We start from the raw sequence: 19,869 nt of genomic DNA on the forward strand, positions 1-19,869 counted from the left end.
GGAATAGACACATGCGTACAAAAGTAGAACAATCAGATGTCACTTAAATGTCCATAAGCATTGTGGCCTGGCCCCTGGGGAAGATGAACAGAATCCAAATTCAAACAGGCAGTGTGGGGTTAGATAAGGTTAGTTGAAATTTTAATGGGAATGTGGGTTTCCATCAGGCCCCATCAGGTAGCAATGTTGAAAGACGTTTTGGAAGATCATGCCATCTCGTGAACCCAGATGGCAAGGGCTTTCAGATTAATCCCCTAGGCAAGATGAGGACTTGGAGTCCCTTGTTGTCTGGCTACAAGAAAGACTCACGAGTCCATCATTGACACAGGTAGGATTGACCGGGACAAGTGAACTCTTGTCTGGGACCCAACTGCCTGAGCAGTAGTGATTCCAAAACCTTGAGAAGACAACTCAAGTTGTTTTGGGGTGATGAAATTGTTCCCTCAATGGGAAGACTGTATTTCTAGCCCCAGGAATGTTTAGAATTAGATGTTGAAGGAAATCAAACCATAATATTCATACCTTTGTGTAGTTCAGGAATACATTTGAAATCATTGAGAAAATCTGGGTATAGTCGGGTTTCATTGTAATAATAGAATTGGATGTATTGGAACAAAGACAGACTAGCCTTGTGATCCCAATTTAAAATGTGTAATTAAGTAATTGATTTTAGACTTGTGATTTATATAAAGTATAAAAATTTGATTAAATTTATAAACAGTATTTGGATGTTTAAATGAACTGGAGAGTCACAGTATTAATAGGTTTAATTTAATAGATTTATTAAAGTTGTATAAGTACTTGGAAAGGTTTTGCTGCTTAAGGTAGGCATTTGAAGTAGTTCAAAAGAAAATTGAGTGTGTTAAATTTGTACTCGCAGTTTAACATATTTGAGGGGATTTAATTAACCAAGATGTAAATGGGCGTGATTGTTTAAGGGAGTTTAGTCTGTTTAACTTGATATAGTTGGTGATTAATGAAAGAAAATGTGAACTTATTCTGGTTTTACTAGATAGTATAAGTAGACTAAGTGTTGTAATTTGAACTTGGAGGCCCAAGGAAAACTCAGCTTGAAAATCCAGCATGCCTTTCTCCTTTTCAGTCCCTAAAGCCTTTGCGTAGGAGGCTCTGGGGTCCCTGTGGGTTTGTGAGATCGGTGGAAGGGCTGCCCACACAGCCTTGGGGACGAGCAGTGATCTGTGTTTCTGCCTCTTTAGAAGGAACCAGGGACTTGCCCTGCTTCAAAGATCAAAAGGAGATCTGGTTCCGCCTCTGGGGGAGGTGCAATGCCAGAAAGACAAGTGGACTTTTCTGAAAAAAAGAGGGCCTCAGAGACAGGGGCCAGTATGGGATAAAACCAGACCACACTTTACGGACTCCGTAATACCACCCTCTCACCCCCAAAGTTTTTCTAACTTAAGTTTGCCTTTAGCTACTAAGACTGATGAGTGAGTTCTTGCACAAGATTTTTATTTAGGTGGAATGGAAGATCTATTTCAGAGAGAGGAATTGATGTTATCAAAGACTCAGAAATATGGTTGATCCCCTTCCAAGAAAGCTTCCTATTCCTCCTAGCTGAGATAAAAGCATCTTTTCCATATTCTCCAAGTGCAGCTGCCCAAACTTCACACATCCCTTCCCTGCTCTGTCTTGGGATCATTGGTTGTTAGGCTTCTATTCCTTTCTAGACCAAGAGCTCCCCAAGGGCAGGAACTATGTATTTTTTTGGTAGTCCCAGCACCTACTTCAATCCCAGATACTCAGCAGACCCTGGGTAGATGCCTGTTGTATGACAAAAGGAATAGTCCAGGTGTAAGAGATAGGGGCTTGAATGTCCAATGGACATGGTGGATGGACCCTTAGTACCTATTTCAATTTCCTTCCAGTGGCCTTCCTGTACTACAGAGGCCAGAAAGCCAAGGCTGCATTCCCCGACTCCGATGCAGCCAGTGTTCTGCATGTAGATTACATTCTACAAAATGAATGTGCTCCAGTGAAGTGAGAAGAGAGATGAGGACCATCTTCACTGGAGATCTACCTGAGTATTCTTGCTTCTCAGAGCCATTCCTGGAAGTCAGCCTGAAGAAGGTTTCTCCAGCCTCCCAATAATTCTTTAAGCCTTGGATTTCCTGTATTAAATCTCTTCCTGCTCAAGGTAACTGCAGTGGTTTCTGTCTCCTGCCTCCAAACTCTGATTGACATAATAGAAAGGAGAGAGGGACCAAGTTGAAGGAAAAATTCAAAGGAAGACCCAACAGGACTTGACAATTTGATCTGGAGAACAAGGAAGATAAGGTGATGAGAGGTGCCATGAAAGGCATTTGGAAATGAGAAGCACACAAGGCCAGATATGTGGGGTAAGTGAGTTGTTGAGTTTGGGTCTGCAATCACCATGCTAGTGGATCATGTGAGTACAGGTGTGTCTACTAGGATTGGAGAATGAAATCAGCAAATATCCAGGAAAAATCATGTCCCTAAAATTGTGTGGGGCTAGATAAGCTCCCTGCAAAAGACATTGTAGAATATAGAACCAGGAACCACTTCCTACTAATTTTTACACTTTTAAAATAGAAGTACAATACACAGTAAAGGGCACACATCGTGGATACTCAGTTCAATTGATTTTTACCCAGAGGACACAAATGGGTAGATCAAAATAAGAAATATTGCTGGCACCCAGAAATCTCCTTCATACTTCCTTCTGGACAAAAACCTATTCTGATTTTTCCTAGTTTTTGAACTTTCTATAAATGAAATCATACAGTATACATTTTTTTATGCTGTGTCTGTTTTGTTAAACTTAACATGGTATTTGTAAGATTCATCTGTTGCTGAGCATTTACCAATAGGTTGTTTGTTTTCATTGCTGTATAGTACTCTGTTTCACAGTTTTCGTATTCTATTCTTGATAGATATCTATGGTACTTTTAGTTTGGGGCTATTATGAATAGTGCTACAATGAACATTCTTCTTGTGTATGTCTTTTGATCCACTTCCGTTTGGTATATACCTAAGAGTGGAATTGTTCAGGAGTAGTGTATGTGTTTAACAGATTCTACCAAATCATTTCTCCCAACGTGGTTTATTCAGTTAGCTTTTGTTGCATAACAAACCACCTGAAATGCAATGGCTTAAAGTAAATAACTCATTTTTCCCTGGATCAATGCAGTGGACCTGTCGTCAACTGGGATGGTTCTTTTGTGCTCATATGTATGTCAGCTGGATTCGGTCTTTCATTAGCAATCAGCTGGGGGCTGGTGGCTCCATTCACTTGTCTGGAAGCTGGCTGGTCATCAGTAGGAGCAATGGGGCTAACTTAGCAAAGGGGCAGCCATAATCCAGCAAGCTGGTCTGGGTTCATTCCCATGGTGATGGTGGCAGTTTTCCAGGAGCATAAAAGGGAACAAATTCCAACATGCCAGGTCTTTTCAAGTCTTTCCTGGTGTCACATTTGCTAATGTTCCATTGGCCAAGGCATGTCACATGGCCAAACCAAGATTCAAGGAATGAATGGAGAAAGAGACCTTTTGGAGGGAGGAATTGCAAAGTCAGATGCAAATTGTATGTGTCAATTGCAAATGCATACACAGAAGGATATAGCGTGTGGCCATTTTTAAATAAGCCACAGCATTGCCCTGACTTATGTCCCCACCAGCAAGGATGAGAGATCAGGTGTTCGTGTCCTCACCAATACTTGGGATTGTTGGTCCTTTTTGTTTTAACCACTCTGCTGGGTGAGTGGTGCCATTTTAGTGTGTTAAAATTTTTATTTTCCTGATAACTACTGATACCAAATATCTTTCTCATACTGATTGTCCATTTGGTTGTACTTTTTTTGGGAAAAGCCTATTCAAGACTTTTGTCCATTTTAAATTAGACATTAAATTTGCCTTCTCATTTCTTTACAGGAACCACACACACGCATATACATACAGATTCATTACTTATATATGCTCACATCTTATCACTTGCCTTTTCATTATTTAATAGTGTCTTTTGATAAGACTATTAATTTTAATAAAAGACATTATTAATTTTAATAAAGTTCAATTTTCACCTTTTATTTTTACTTTAGGTGCCTTTTATGTCCTGTTTGAGAAATCTTTGCCTACCTCAGGTGGTGAAGATATTGCCCTAGGTTATCTTAGAGTAGCTGTATCATTTTACCTTTCCCATTTAGGTCTAATGATCCACCTGGTATTGATTTTGGGTTGTAGATAGGGGATTAAGGTTAAATTTGTCCTATGTTGATATACTACCATTTATTGAAAAGGCCACCTGATTCACTTAACTCTGTTATATTGCAGTGACCAATTTTACTCCCTTATTTAATTTACCTTTCCAATCAATCTTGAGATCTGGTAGTGTAAGTCTTCCAACTTTTTTTCTTCACCAAGTTTTTTTTTTCCTTTCCTTTTCTTTTTTTTTTTTTTTTTTTTTTGGGGGGGGGGGGGGGGCTCTTGCATTTCTGTATAAATTTTAAAACCAATTTGTCAATTTCTAATTTGTTAGCCACCTTCAAGCATTTTTTAAAATGGAGATTGCTTTGAGCATTGAGTCTATTCATTAGTTTGAGTAGAATTAACCCTTAAAATATCAGGTCTTCTAATCCATGAACTTGGTATATTCTTTCATTTATTAAGGTCTATTTAAAATTCTCTCAGGAATGATTTATAGTTTCCAGAAAAGGGAGTTCACACATCTTCTGTTGGATTTATTCCTAGCTATTTGACAAGTTTTGCTGTTATTGTAAGTGATGTTGTGTTTTAAATTTCTTTTCTTTCTTTTTTTTTTTTTTTTGCCAATGCACAGAAATACAGCGTTTGCCTCCAAGATGTCTTATTGTTGTCCTTTTGAATTTTTTTTAGATTTTATTTATTTATTTGAGAGAGAAAGAGAGAGAGAGAGAGAGACAGAGAACATGAGCAGGGGAAGAGGAAGGGAGAGAGGGAGATGCAGACCCCAGGGAGCAGGGAGCCTGATTCAGGGCTCCATCCTGGAAATCTGGATCATCTCAGATCATGATATGAGATGAAGACAGACACTTAATTGACTGAGCTACCCAGGTGCCCCTATTGTTGCCCTTTTGAGGGTAATATGTCTTTTTTCTCTATTTATTATATGATTTTTTCCCCTTGAGCTCTTGTTTTCTGCAGTCTTACTATGACATGTCTTGGTGTGGTTTCCTTCTGTATTTATCCTGCTTCGAGGTCATAAAACTTATTGAATCTGCAGCTTCATGTCTTCTGTCAGTTTTGGGAAATAGTTTCTGCCCTGTTCTTTCTTGTCTCCGGAGGCTTTAATTACACATGTATTCAGGTTTTCCACTATCTACTTACTGTATATCTGTTTCATTCTTCCCAGGCTTTGCTTCTTTGTGCTTCAATCTGAGTTTTTGTTTGTTTTGTTTGTTTGTTTGTTTGTTTTCGAATGGATCTATCTTTCAGTTTGCTAACTCTCGCTTCTGCTTATAGTCCATCATTAAATCCAGTTCTAGAGTTCTCAATTCAGTCACTGCATTTTTCAGCTCTAGAATTGCCATTTAATGCTTTTAAAAAATAGATTGCTGTTCTTGGTGAAACCCTCTATATGTTTATCTATTTCCATAACCATTTCAATCTCAGTTATTTTAAAGTCAGGGTTTGAGAATCTTAATATCTAGATCACATGTATTTCTCTTTCTGTTGTCTTGGCTTTTTTCCCCCCTTAAATCTTTGTCATTGGTCATATTTTCTGGTATGCCTGGTAATTTGTATTGAATGATGGGAATTTTATATAACAAATCATAGAGACTCTAGATGATGACCACCTTCCTACAGAGATGATTTAATTTGATTTTAATAAACAGATCCCCATGACACAATCAGGAATTGAGCTGAGTGGAGATGAGTTTCAGTATTCACAAGGACTCTTCTATCCCTGAATTATTGCACCTTTTCCTAGGGTACGGTCCTTCAGCAGTCTTAGCTGAAAGTTTGGAACGTGTGCCAGGACTCCTGAACTCCACAGACCACCAAAGTCCCTGAGGACCTTCCAGTCTAAGAAGTTGTCTGTTGCGTGGTTGCTTGGTTTCTTCCTCTGGGGCCATGTCTAATTAGCTTAGGGAGAAATTGATACCTTGAGGGGAAATTGCAGAAGGAATGTGGGATTCACTTCTCTAGGATGCTGGATCCCCACATCCTTTGAGTTTCATAGCCCTGGATTCTGCTTTTCATCTCCCTAGCCCAGTGAGACGCCTACAACACTTGATCACTTATGCACGTACACACATATGCGTGTGTGTGTGTGTGTGTGTGTGTGTGTGTCTTTCTGGCCTCGACACTTCAGCAAATTCCCTGGAGAACAGCAGTGGTAACAATCTGGCTCACTTTTGCATATTTCATTTCTCTATAGCATCGTGACCGCTTAAGTCCCAGCTGTTTTGGTTACTCTCCATTGTTTTAATAGCTGTTTAAGTGAGAGGCAGTGTTTTTATGGCTGTTTTTCTGGGAGAGTTAGTCTGATACAAGCTACTCATTCATAGGTGCAAATAGAATTTCCCGTTCTTTAATGTTTAGCGAAGAATAATACGTTGTCAGAAATACGTTTTAGGCAAAGGGAATGTTCTTTCTCTCCTGTGCAAGCATGGAGATCTTCTTGGGATTCTTATGTACTTTCTGAGCACCACTGCTGTATTTGACATTTGACCTCAGATAGATTTGGAGAGTTCTCGTCACAGCTGCTGTAACTTTCCATTAGTCCCCGAGGACCTGAAGTTCCTCAAACTGATCTCTGGGGAACAGAATGGTTCTCCTTGGCTGCTTAGCAGCTGGGAGTGTGGCTGTGGCAGCATTAGATGATTCCAAGAGTATGCAGAGATTAATCTTGAAGGATCCGCTGGGATAAAATATGGGTTTCTGTCATCCAAAGTGCAACAAGAAAAACCAGCTTAAGTAAATAATCCTCTGTTACGACATGGCTGTTGCCATGCCTAGGGAAACGGTTTCCATAGGGAACAATAATAAAAATAGCATTATTTTTAAACTAGGGGGAAAATGACACTTTAGGTATCCAGATTTTAAAATAATATAACAGAGGATATGTTTGAAGATTCAGCTATTTTGGTTTTACAGACTTCTTGCTACATTCTTTAGATTATATTACCTGGAACTACAAAGTGGATCATACCTCCGGTGGCCACTGGATGCATTCTGGGAGGGTTGAGAGTAAGAACTGTCAGTGGGCGGTGACCTAGCCTACTCTTAGGAACAATTAAAGCCACAATCATTTTAGTATCTTATTTTGTCGTCATTCTACATAGAAGTTGCCCCAATTATATCATCTAAACTGTTCTTAAAACTAAACTCCTCAAGAGATGGGGAAGGGGGACCCCTGAGTGGTGCAGGCAGTTGAATGTGTGACTCTTGGTTTTGAATCAGGTCCTGATTGCAGGGTCGTGAGTTCGAGCCCTGCGTTGGGCTCTGTGCTCAGCGTGGAGTCTGTTTGAGATTCTGTCTCTCTCCCTCTCCCTCCTCCCTCCTGCTTGTGTGCTCTCTTTCCCAAATAAAGAAATAAATCTTGAGGAAGAGATGGAGAAGATCTAGTTCTTCATACTGTGCATATGCCTGAAAGAGTTATTCAAGCATCTTCAGCCTTTCCTTTGGGTCAAAAATCTGAGACTCTGGCACTGTGATCAAATCTATGTTTCTTTCTTTATTTCATCCTTTTTTTTTTTTTTTTCCAGGTCTAATGAGAGCTTTTTTTTCTTCAGTTGTTGAGGTATCTTTCAACAGAATGAATTACCAATGGTCAAAGACTTTTCTTCTCATAAGAGATAATTTGCTTTTGATAAGAGCAAATAACTCTTTCCCATTCTTCTTCAATATCTTTGGCTTATTTTCTGTAGGTATCCAGAAATTATTCTGGGCTTAAGAAACCCTTACTAGGGATGCCTGTGTGGCTCAGTTGTTAAGCATCTGCCTTTGGTTAAGCTCATGATCCCAGAGTCCTGGGATCGGGTTCCACATCAGGCTTCCTGCTTCTACCTCTCCTACTGCCCCTGCTTGTGTTCCCTCTCTGGCTGTATCTCCTCTCTCTGTCAAATAAATAAATAAAATCTAAAAATAGGAAAGAAAAGAATGAAAGAAAGAAAAGAAACACTTCCTTAAAAGCAGGTCCTCTCTCTTCTGATTATGAAAAGGGAGACATCTGATTGTGAATAATGTGAAAAGTGCTATTAATATTTTAAAAACTAATTCATTTTAACTATCACTTTCTGCTTTCTGGTGGAGCAGCTCAGCCTGTTAGAAACAGATTCTAAGGTTAGATGTGGGTGTTAGAGAGTTCTGGGACTTTCCCAACAATGCCCTGGCTCACGATGTGAACCTGACTACTCCATTCCTTTATCCTCCAACTTTTGGGACACAAAGAATTTTAGGGTTTTGTTTTCCAGATGACAATTAAAGGTGAATTTGCTAACATAGGACGGAGCTGTACTCAGAAGGGCCTCCAGGGAATGCTGGCTGGCTGGGTCAGAAGAGCATCCAACTCTTGACCTCGGGGTCATGAGTTCGAGCCCCACACTGGATGCAGAGACTATTTTAATGATACCTGCCCTAGCAGCCAGTCCACACAGCGCTCAGAGATACCGATCCAAAGGCCAGAGGCTAGCTAGGGTCCTTTACTAGAGTCCCCCTCGGCAGGTTATCCTTGCCGCGGCCGGCTGGCCATGACGACAGCTCCGGCCTCTGAGCATGGGAGCATGCGCAGCTCGGCGGGCGGCGGCTAGGAAGTTTAGTGTTTGGAAGGGAGGGAGGACCACGGCTATCAACAGATGGTGGTACCAGCGCAGCCTGGCCGGTTAGAGCCAGCCTGGAAAGAGCTGGGAAGGAAGAAGACAAAGGAAGAAAGGTAGAGAAGGCAGATGATGTTTTGATTTTATGGTAAAAGGAAGCTCCGCTTGTGAACTCTTCTCAGAAACCTTCTGATCGCCCAGCCGTGAGGGGACACCCAGCCGCCAGCGGACACCCAGCCGCCAGCGGACACCCCTCTCCTACAGCATCTAGATTCTCCTTTTAAGTGTTGTTCAGTCTGTTCAGTCTTGTGTCTGATGGTGGGACCCGGGTGCGGGGTCCTCAGTGAGAGACCTAATGTCAAAGGTCACTTTGTGCCCTGAGTAGTAGCCAAGAAGTGATGTTAAATCAAGGAGTCTGTGTCATCTCAAGTACATAACACAACTTTTCTTAGCCTCAGGCCCCTCCTCCATAGACAGGAGATAACAATAACAGCCACCTAAGTGGAATTGTGTAAAAATGAAATTAACCATTTCCAGTAAAGTATGTGGTATGCTGCTTGGCCCACAACAGTTAACTACGTGTATTAGTTAACTAAATGTTACATAATATGATGTAAATACGATATATATGATATCTTTGTCATAGCACTGACGAAATGTCACGCCCGAGCTACCTGGCTAAAATGAAGGGAGAAACCTCAGTGCCTCGCACACTTTCTAAGCACAGACCCTCGCACTCCCTCTCTCCTTCTATCTTTACTTCGCTTTATTGTGCTCTCATCCCAAGGGAACCTGGCTAAGAGGTACAGAAACTAGACAAGAAAGCATGTTCCTCAAAGTCATAACAGTTTAGAAACGCTTTCTTGTCACATTATGGGACCTTTCTAATTACCAAGTGCTTATTATTTTAGAGAGGCTACTAAGCGATCTCATTGTCAAGGCCTTTAGTCTATAGAAGTATCTTTGCCATTAAGCAAAGACTCCGGGCTAATTGACAGATCACACCAGAGTGGGGCCAGGAACATCTTCAGGTACCCTGCCGAATACAGCAGCTTGGTACAGTTGCTAAGGTATTCTTCTCTGGGTTTCTAGGGTAACTGGCATTTCAGCATCTCCGGGTTTGAATTCAGACTATTCCTGGCATGATAATGACAGTCTGCTTCTATACCTGAAGGTCTGTAATTCTTCTCACTATTCATGGCTTTGCCACCTTCCTCCTCACTGCCAATTTTCTCCGCAAACCCTTACAAACTGGCCTCACCACAGGTCTCCGAGGACAGCATGACTTTCTGGTTTCCAGATGCAGTGTTGTCCTGCCAGGGTCCACGAGGCTCGTTGCACCCTTGAACCCTGGTTAGAAGGTTGTTCCTTCTAAAACCTTGCCCTCCATTGGTTTCTTTGGAATATACTCTGGGTTTTTCTCCTCTCTGACCAATTTTTCTTTGTGCTTTGGCTTGCTTCTACCTTCTGTCCCTTAAATAACAGCATTCCCCAAGGTTCTGCCCTGAGCTACATTTCTTTTTCTTGCTCTATATATTTATTCCCACTCGAATTCATCCACTCACGTACTTATTAAAATAATGGACCAATGCAGAAAAGCCTAACGGAGAAAGTTTTTTAAAAAATAACACACAACATCAGAGAGAACATTTGTCATCTTTCTAGCTATATTTATGCATTTAGTTGCACAGTTTTATAAAAATTGGATCATTCTATACACCTGTCTGCATTTTTTAACTAGATATTATGATTTGAATATCACAGGTCACCACAGGATTTTTACCATCATTTTAGGTATACTATGTTATATCAGTTTGCTAGTTCTGCCATAACAAAGTACTATAGACTGGGTGGTCTAAACAATAAAAATTTATTTTCTCCCAAGTCTGGAGGCAAGAAGTTCGAGGTCAAAGTGTCAGCAAGGTTGGTTTCTTTTGAGGTCTTTCTCCTTGCCTTGTAGATGGCTGTCTTCTCTGTGTTGATGACCTTCATCTTTGTATGTCATTGAAAGTGGATTATAGCCCACTGTCTTTGAAAGCGTTCCCTCCAAATACAGTCACATTCTGAGGTACTGGGAATTTAGGACTTCAACGAATGAATTTTTGGGGTAGGGACATACTTCAGCCCATAACACATGTATTTTAAAAAATAATCCTTCATTCGTGACATTTTTTTAAAAAATGCCATGATTGTTGTCTTTCATCTTGGTTTTGGAACTTTCTTTTTATTCCGTTGGTTGAGGAGTAAAGTTCCCATAAAGGTCCAGATCAAATGTCAGCTTGCCCATGAAACTGTCCACAAGTAAGTTATTCCTTTATTTGTTGCGGATGCTCTGCTGAGGGCACCATCATTGTGGCGCATGTCTGCCCTGTGGGGGTGTCCACTTATCTTTTGGTTACTATACCTAACATCCAGGACTAGAGCTTGTGCATTTCTGCTTCCCCATCACCTATGGCACATGCCTGGGACTCTGGGAATGATGGATGAGATATAGTTCACCAACAATCCTGGAATTCTTGGCTACCCAATGTTTTTAAGGATCAGACCTTACAATTTTCATATCATTCAGACTCTTTTGTCTCCTTTTTTCTTCTCAGTTCTCCCTTTGTTTTGTTTTCCCAGCCAACAAGAAATTTTTTAACTCTGCCTTGAGCTCACTGAACATCTGTGTTGATCTAAATAGATTGGTTTCACTGTTAAGATACCCAAGCTAAGAAAATGGACTTTTTTCTTTTTATCCACTTTCCCTTTTCCTAAGGGGATAGTAAATATTTATCAGATAAGAGCTGTTGAGATTGAGTATAATGTTAAGATTTTCTTGCAGTAATGATTTTTTGTGTGGACAGAGTCGTTCACGGGGCCTGTCAACATTAATGTGTAACTTAACAGTAGACCTTATTTACATTGTTCTAGTAAACTAAATATGCCTTTCTTCTTTTTCAAGTATTTCTTTTAACCTGTATTTGGCAGCTCCTGTCTTTTGCCGAGACCTCAATTATTAATCCTGTGAATAAAATGCTGTTTTCTATCTCAATACTGTGGATGCTGACTTCCCTTATCAAAGAGGACAAGGTCAGAAAGAGACTAAATATTTGGTGGTTTCTGGAAGATAGATTTTTACCTGAGAAAATATATTATTTGGAAATTCTTCTATGTATTTCTAAATAAGTTGGGGTATGAGGTAAAAAGGCAATCCTGTTATTCCAAAAAATAATCAAGAAATAATGGGTACAAAAAAGCTTAGATAGTAACGTAACAAAAATATAATAATCTCCCCTGTATCAACTACACAGCTTAAACTATTGATCCTCATTTTCTTTTTTCTTCACTCCTTCCCTTGCTTAAAAAAATACACTGAATTTTGTGTTTACTGTCCCTTTGGGTTTCTTTGGAATTTTAGTATCCATGTATATAACCATAAACAAAATATCTTGTTATAATTAATATAAAAGCCACCATATATATGTAAACTCCAGCAACTTTCTTTTTCATTTAATATCATTTTAAAAACTTATGTTTATCCTTATACTTCTAATTATTCCATCTCACTCTGTATAATATGCTATTGTACAAATAGTTCACTGTTTTTTGTTTTTTGGTTTTTTTTAGAGAGAGAGAGAGAGAGAGAGTGTGTGTGTGCGCGCGAGCAAGCTGGGGGAAGGGGGAAGGAGAGGCAGAGGGAGAGGGAGAGAGAGAGTCTCTCTTTCTTTAAAGGTCTGAGGATAAAACACCCATCAACCCAGAATTCTAAATGCAATCAAAATAGCCTTAAAAAGTGAAAGTAAACTAAAATAATACCAGATAAAGAAAAGTTTTCTTTCACATTTCTTTAGGCTGAAATAAATTGACATCATGTGGAAGTTTGTTTCTACAGAGAGGAATAAAGAGAATCAGAAATGTTAAGTATGTAGCTAAATATAAAAGTCTGCTTTTTTCTTCTCTTGATGTCTTTAAGCACCATATGGTTATTTAAAGCAAAAATTAGGTCATCATATATTTTGTGGCTTGTAAAGCATACAGTTATAATAAATCTCATCAAATGTACGAAACAGAGGTTAAGAGCATTATACTACTTCAAGATTTTAAAATGTACATTATACTAACTCTAAAGACTGTGATGAGTATATGTATTTTAATCCCCAGAGAAAGCACTAATAAATAAGACAAAGAGGTATATCTGAAAAGCCTATAGAGGAACTAAAATGGAATGTTATAAAGGTTCTTTTTTGACAAAACCAAAAAGAGGCAGGAAGAGAGTAGCAAAGAAGCAAAAGATCAGCTCAGACAAATATAAAACAAATAAAATGGTAGACCCAAACCCAATCATATCAATAATTATATTAAATGTAAATGTACTAAACACTCCCACTAAAAACAGGAATTGCCAGGCTAGATAACAAAGCAAAACCTAACCACATGCTATTTTAAAAAATTAGGCTTTCATAAAGTATCCAAGGGGTTGAAAGCTAAGTAATGGGAAAAAGATTTACCATAAAAACAGTACACATCAGAAAGGTGTGCCAGATAAATTAACACTAGACAATATTGACTTCAACAGGAATATAACTAGAGAAAAGAGTTATATTTGTGACAATAAAGTGGTGAATTCATTGAGAATACAAAACAATTAAATAATCATACATATTTATGCTTCTAATAACAAGGCTTCCAATAACATGAAGCAAAAACCAAGAAATAAAGGGAAAATCCACAAATCCACAATCATAGTTGGAGATTTTAACACCTCTCCCTCAATAAATGAGAGAACAACTAGAGTAAAAATTCCTAAGGATGTAAAAGACCTGACAAAATTATCAACTACCTTAACATAATTGACACTTCAAGGACACTGTACCCAAGAACTGCAGAAACACATTCTTTCTCAGTGTACCTGGGATCATGACATACTGACCATATGCTGGAAAATAAAACCAGTTGTAATAAATTTTAAAAAGCTCAAATCTTACAGAGTATGTTCTCTGACCACAAAAAAATATCAGGAATCAGGTGCCTGGGTGGCTCAGTTGGTTAAGCGGGTCATGATCCTGGAGTCCTAGGATTGAGTCCAGCATCAGGCTCCCTGCTCAGTGGGGAGTCTGCTTCTCCCTCTAACCTCTCCACTCTGACACTCTCTCTCTCTCTCTCTCAAATAAATAAATAAGAAAATATTTTCAAAAATATTAGGAATCAATAACAATAAGATATGTAGAAATTGAACAACTCACTTCTTAATAAAACATGGATAGACAAAAAAAAAAAAAAAAAAATCACCAGGAAAATTAGAAAACACTTAGAGCTCTGATAATGAAAATATAACAGATTAAAATTTGTTTTATATTTTATATTAAAATATAACAGATTAAAATATAACAGATTAAAATTAAGGTGGTTTTTAGGGGGGATCCCAGAGTTTTAAATATTTATATTAGGAAAGAAAAAAGATGTAAAATTAAGATTCTGACTTAAGAATCTAGAAACAGGGGTGCCTGTGTGGCTCAGTGGGTTAAAGCCTCTGCCTTCAGCTCAGGTCATGATCTCAGGGTCTGGGATAGAGCCCCGCATCAGGCTCTCTGCTCAGCGGGGAGCCCATTTCCCCCTCTTTCTGCCTGCCTCTCTTCCTACTTGTGATCTCTCTCTGTTTCAAATAAATACATAAAATCTTAAAAAAAAAAGAATCTAGAAACAAATCTAGAAACCTAAAGTAAACAAATGGAAGATAATTATAAAATAAGAGCAGATACAAATGAAATAGGAAAATAACACTAGCTTAAATTAACAAGGCAAAAATTCATTTTTCTGAAAAAAATTAATAAACTGGTAAACACTTAGCAAAGCTGATTGAGAAAATTGCCAATATTTACAATAAATGATCTTACAGACATTAAATGGATAACAGGAGAATGTCATGAACAATCCTATGCCATGATATCCAATAACTTAAATGAAAGAGAAAAATTCCTTGAAAAGCATAATTTGTCCAAATGGAAACAAGATAAAATAGAAACTAGAGTCATTTTATATCTTTTGAAGACGTTGAATTTGCTGTCATAACCTTTCCCTCAAATAGAATTCCAGGACCAAAAAAATTGGCTGATGAGTTCTGTCAAACATTTATTTTTGTGTTTTTTGTTTGTTTGTTTGTTTGTTTTTTGTCAGAGAGAGAGAGAGCGAGAGCGTGAACACAGGCAAACAGAATGGCAGGCAGAGGCCGAGGGAGAAGCAGACTCCCTGCTGAGCAAGGAGCCGGATGTGGGACTTGATCCCAGGACGCTGGGATCATGACCTGAGCTGAAATCAAGAGTCAGATGCTTAACTGCCCGAGTCACCCAGGTGCCCCACTATCAAACATTGAACAGAGAAATAATAGCAGCCTTATAAAACCCTTTTGGAAAAAAAATATAGATGAGTGAATAATTGCGTCTTTTTTGATGAGGCCAGGAGAAGAATCCTGAAACAAAACATGACAAAGACATACCAGAATAAACAAATGAAAATCACTAAACAATTAACCCTCATAACCTAGATGCAATTTATTTTCCACAAAATATTGTTAATTCAAATCTAGCAATATAGGAAAAGGATAATACATTTTAAACAAGTGAGGATTGTCTCAGAAATGTATATATATATATATTTTAAGCAGTTATCAGTCGATGGGATTATCATCATATTAACAGAATCAAGGAGAAAACTATCTCAATAGGTATAGAAAGAACATCTTACAAAATTCAACGTCTCTGTATGTATAAACTCATCAAACCAGAAATAGAAGGAAACCTCTCAATGAAATATTTGATGCTTTCTCCTAAGGTTAAAAACAATGCAAAGATGGCCCATCTTTATTTATTTGTTTACTTATTTATTTTATCTAAAATAAAAAAGAAAGAGCTGTAAATACTTACTCAATCTAGATTGTTGGTTTGCTTTTCTTGGTGGTGTGGGCTAGCAGTTCTGAAATCTTTTTTGGATTCTAGGCTTGAGGAAAGGAACAAATATGTTGAGGATAATGGTGCTGGTCTTCAAGTATGGAAAGTAGAAGAACATGCAATATAGCCTATAGTTCTTAAATAGAATTGCATGTATCAGTTTAAAAACATGGATTTTAACATTGAGAAAAATAAATGTACATGTCTATACCTGCCTATGTTTTTATGGAGATGGCAAGAGATAGAGGTATACAAGCACATATATATCTTCCGCTAAAACGAACGAGGACCCCTTGGAGAAGTGACTGGCAGGACCAAGACAGGGGAAGGACAAGATGAGCTCTCATAGGTGATGGAGTCAGTTAGTGGGGGAGCCAGGAATGATCAGTTCACATCACATTATTCAGGACTTAGCCTGAAGCAGCCAAATCTGGAACAATCCGAATATTAAAATAACTATTGATAATAACCTATTGAACAATATAAATATCTATGAGGCCATTCTGATAGAAATAGATGAGTGAACAGATACAGAAGTGGGGAGGAAGGGGAAATTCTTCCTTACTGCGAAAATCCAAGAAAGGGGGGGAGAGGTGGGGAGAGGGAGAAATAGGGAGAGAGGGAGAGAGTTGGGGAGGGAGAAGGAGAGGAAGAGAGAGAGGGAAAGAAGGAAGGTAGGAAGAAGAATAAAATTAGGAAATCATCAAGTGGTTTACTAATTTTAATTAGTGTGAGAGTTTGGTGAAGAATAAGATATTTACATGCTTTATAATTATTAATTAGGAAGGAAAAATAACTTTATTTTTTAAAAAAGATTTTATTTATTTATTTGCTAGAGAGATAGAGCACAAGTAGGGGGAGCAGCAGGCAGGGAGAGAAGTAGGCTCCCAGCTGAACAAGGAGCCTGATGTAGGACTCGATCTCAGGACGGAGGGATCATGACCTGAGCGGAAGGCAGAACCAGCTGGGCCACCCACATATCCCCAAAATAATAACTTTAAATGGGAAAAATCTGGTGGAACTATCTTATCCTAATGATCAAAATGAACATCACCAGTATTGGATAAACCAACATCATTTGACCTGATTTGAGAAGGGCACAAGGTAATTTCACTGATACTTCTACTGAAATGTGTAATCTGATTTTTTAAACATATCTAAATAGGCTAATAGAAAGCTGAAATAATACTGCCTATTTAAAAAAACAACGACAATAATTTAGGGGTGCCTGGGTGGCTCAGTAGGTTAAGTGTCTGCCTTCAGCTCAGGTCATGATCCCAGGGTCCTATGATAGAGACCTGCATGTGATGGAGACTTGCCCAGGGTCCTATGATGGAGTCCTATGATGGAGACCTGCTTAGCAGGGAGCCTGCTTCCCCCTCTGCCTCTCCCCCTGCTCCTGCTCTCACCCTCTTGCTCACTCTCTCTCTCAAGTAGATTAAAAAAACAAAAACAAAAAACCAATAACTTATATCTATGTCATTCCAGAAAAGATGTAAGAGGGGTAAAGCATAACTTACTATGTTATATTGTGAAATGATTTTAAACCTAAAATAAGTCTGTACTAGAACAAATTAAAATGCCTCTTAAGGTGAAATATTATTACAGGAACATAGAAAGTTACAAAAATGAAAATTTCTGGAAATAGATTTGCACTCTTTATCTCATTGAATTACCTATATCTAAGAATATCCCTGATATTTTTACAGCCCAAACAGGAATAAGTTTCAGAATTTACAAATGTATTGTTATGCAGGTGTTTTGGGGAGGACAAAGACATATTTTTTTTCCCCTTTTCAATTAGGAGTTAAGCTACTGACCAAAGAAAACCAAATGAGTAGAAGTAGATGCTTTATACAGGTCTCAATTGCCTTTTGAAAGAAAACAATACAAAAAAAAAAAAAAAAAGGAAAGAAAGCAAGAAAACAATATAAACAGCAAAAATCGGAGAAAAGGGGAAAATAATAAAAATACAGTTAATACTTGCACATGCATTTACTACTTACAAGGCACTTTTGTATGTATTTTTTGACCTCGCAACCAACCTTCGAGGTAGGTAGGTTTCAGTTTTTCATTCCAATGAGATTTTTATTTCCCAGAAATGCAGAGGATGCCAAGAAAAGTTTGTTCCCAACTCGGTTTCCATGTATTCAGAGAATAAATACACGGCCCGCAAGCTGTTGCACTGGCTAGCTTTCATTCAGAAATAGCCTTAGACATTCCTCAAAACCCCTTCCTTACAGAGGAGACAAAAAAATTTCTGAAATCCGCTTTGGATTCTTCTGGAACTCTTACTGACTAAGCAGCACGTTCTGTTGAGAGAAGTGTCTGTCACACTCTCGTCCTCCCCCGAGCGGCAGACGGGCTGCGGCGGCAGGTGCAGGTGCTCTGCACACCCGGGCTGGCCTCGCGCTGGAACCGCTTGCAGAGCTCGGAGCTTCTCTCTCCCCTGTGCTCTGGCAGGTGGTGGTCGCCGTGCGAGCCAGAGAACTGAGAACTCCTGTTTCTCATGGCCAGTAGGAAACTTCTCCTTTCGCCATCATGCTCACTGCTCTGTTGCATGGTGGTTTTTTTTTTTTTTTTTTTTTAAGTTTGTATTTATTTGACACAGAGAGAGGGAGAGGAGAGAGAGAGAGAGAGAGAGAGAGAGCGCATAAGCAGGGGGAGCGGCCGAGGAGAGGGAGAAGTAGGCTTCCCGCTGAGCGGGGAGCCCAACGGTGGGGCTCAATCCCAGGACTCCGGGATCATGACCCCAGCCGAAGCAGATGCTTAGCCAACTGAGCTACCCAGGCGCCCCTATTCTATTGCATGTTTTAAGAGTAATTAGCAAAGGAGTTTGGGAGACTTTGTCCCTCTTCATAACTCTTGCTGCTTTAAAACTGCCTGCATATGCTTCGGCTTCTCGGCTAACAAGTGTCTATATTTTGGGGGTCAGTTTTGGCCTGGGCTTGCGGCACATTTCGGCTCTATCCAGTACCTGTGCTTCTTAAAAGGGTGCTTAAAAGCACCACGTGCTTCTTAAAAGGGTGCGAGGAGCGGGGCCTGGCTGCTCAGCTGGTAGAGCATAGGACTCTTGATCTCAGGGTGGTGAGTTCAAGCCCCACCTTGGGCATGGATCCTACTTTAAAACAAACAAACAGCTCTTTCCCGTCGCGGCTTGCATGGAGTTAGCTCGTGGGTGTGGGAGATCCGAAAACTGAGATCTTGTTTGCGCCCCGACAGCTGCACCCCACAGCTCTGCAGCCGTCACCATGCCACAAAATGAATATATTGAGTTACACCGGAAGCGCTATGGCTATCGTTTGGATTACCATGAGAAAAAGAGAAAGAAAGAAGGTGGAGAGGCTCATGAACGTTCAAAGAAGGCAAAAAAGATGATTGGTCTGAAAGCTAAGCTCTACCATAAACAGCGCCATGCTGAGAAAATACAGATGAAAAAGACTATCAAGATGCATGAAAAGAGAAACACCAAACAAAAGAATGATGAAAAGACTCCACAAGGAGCAGTACCTGCATATCTACTGGACAGGGAGGGACAGTCTCAAGCTAAAGTACTTTCTAATATGATTAAACAAAAACGAAAAGAGAAAGTGGGAAAATGGGAAGTTCCTTTACCCAAAGTTCGAGCCCAGGGAGAAACAGAAGTATTAAAAGTTATTCGAACAGGAAAGAGAAAGAAGAAAGCATGGAAAGGAATAGTTACTAAAGTCTGCTTTGTTGGAGATGGCTTTACTCGAAAACCACCTAAATATGAAATATTCATTAGGCCCATGTAACACATCCTGAATTGAAAGCCACCTTTTGCCTGCCAATACTTGGTGTAAAAAAAAAATCCTTCATCCCCACTATATACAACTTTGGGTGTTATTACCAAAGGTACTGTAATTGAGGTGAACGTGAGCGAGTTGGGCCTTGTGACACAAGGAGGCAAAGTTATTTGGGGAAAATATGCCCAGGTTACCAACAATCCTGAAAATGATGGATGCATAAATGCAGTCCTGCTGGTTTGACAGCAGTTCGAGACAAGTAATTCCTTATAATTACTGAAGACTACACACCAATCAGGAAAACAACTGTTCCTGTGGTGGTTCTGGATACTACCAAACAGCCTTATGTATCTGAAGTCATCAAAAGAAGCATTTATTCTATTGTGAAAAACATTAAAATAGA

General features: G+C 39.3%; 1 pseudogene; it reads left to right on the forward strand.

Moving 5' to 3' along the window:
* Nucleotides 1-18,848: 18,848 nt before the first annotated feature.
* On the forward strand, nucleotides 18,849-19,869 carry LOC132017516 (ribosome biogenesis protein NSA2 homolog; annotated as a pseudogene).

This window comes from Mustela nigripes, chromosome 5 (genome assembly GCF_022355385.1).
Source record: "Mustela nigripes isolate SB6536 chromosome 5, MUSNIG.SB6536, whole genome shotgun sequence".
Classification (NCBI taxonomy): Eukaryota; Metazoa; Chordata; class Mammalia; order Carnivora; family Mustelidae; genus Mustela; species Mustela nigripes.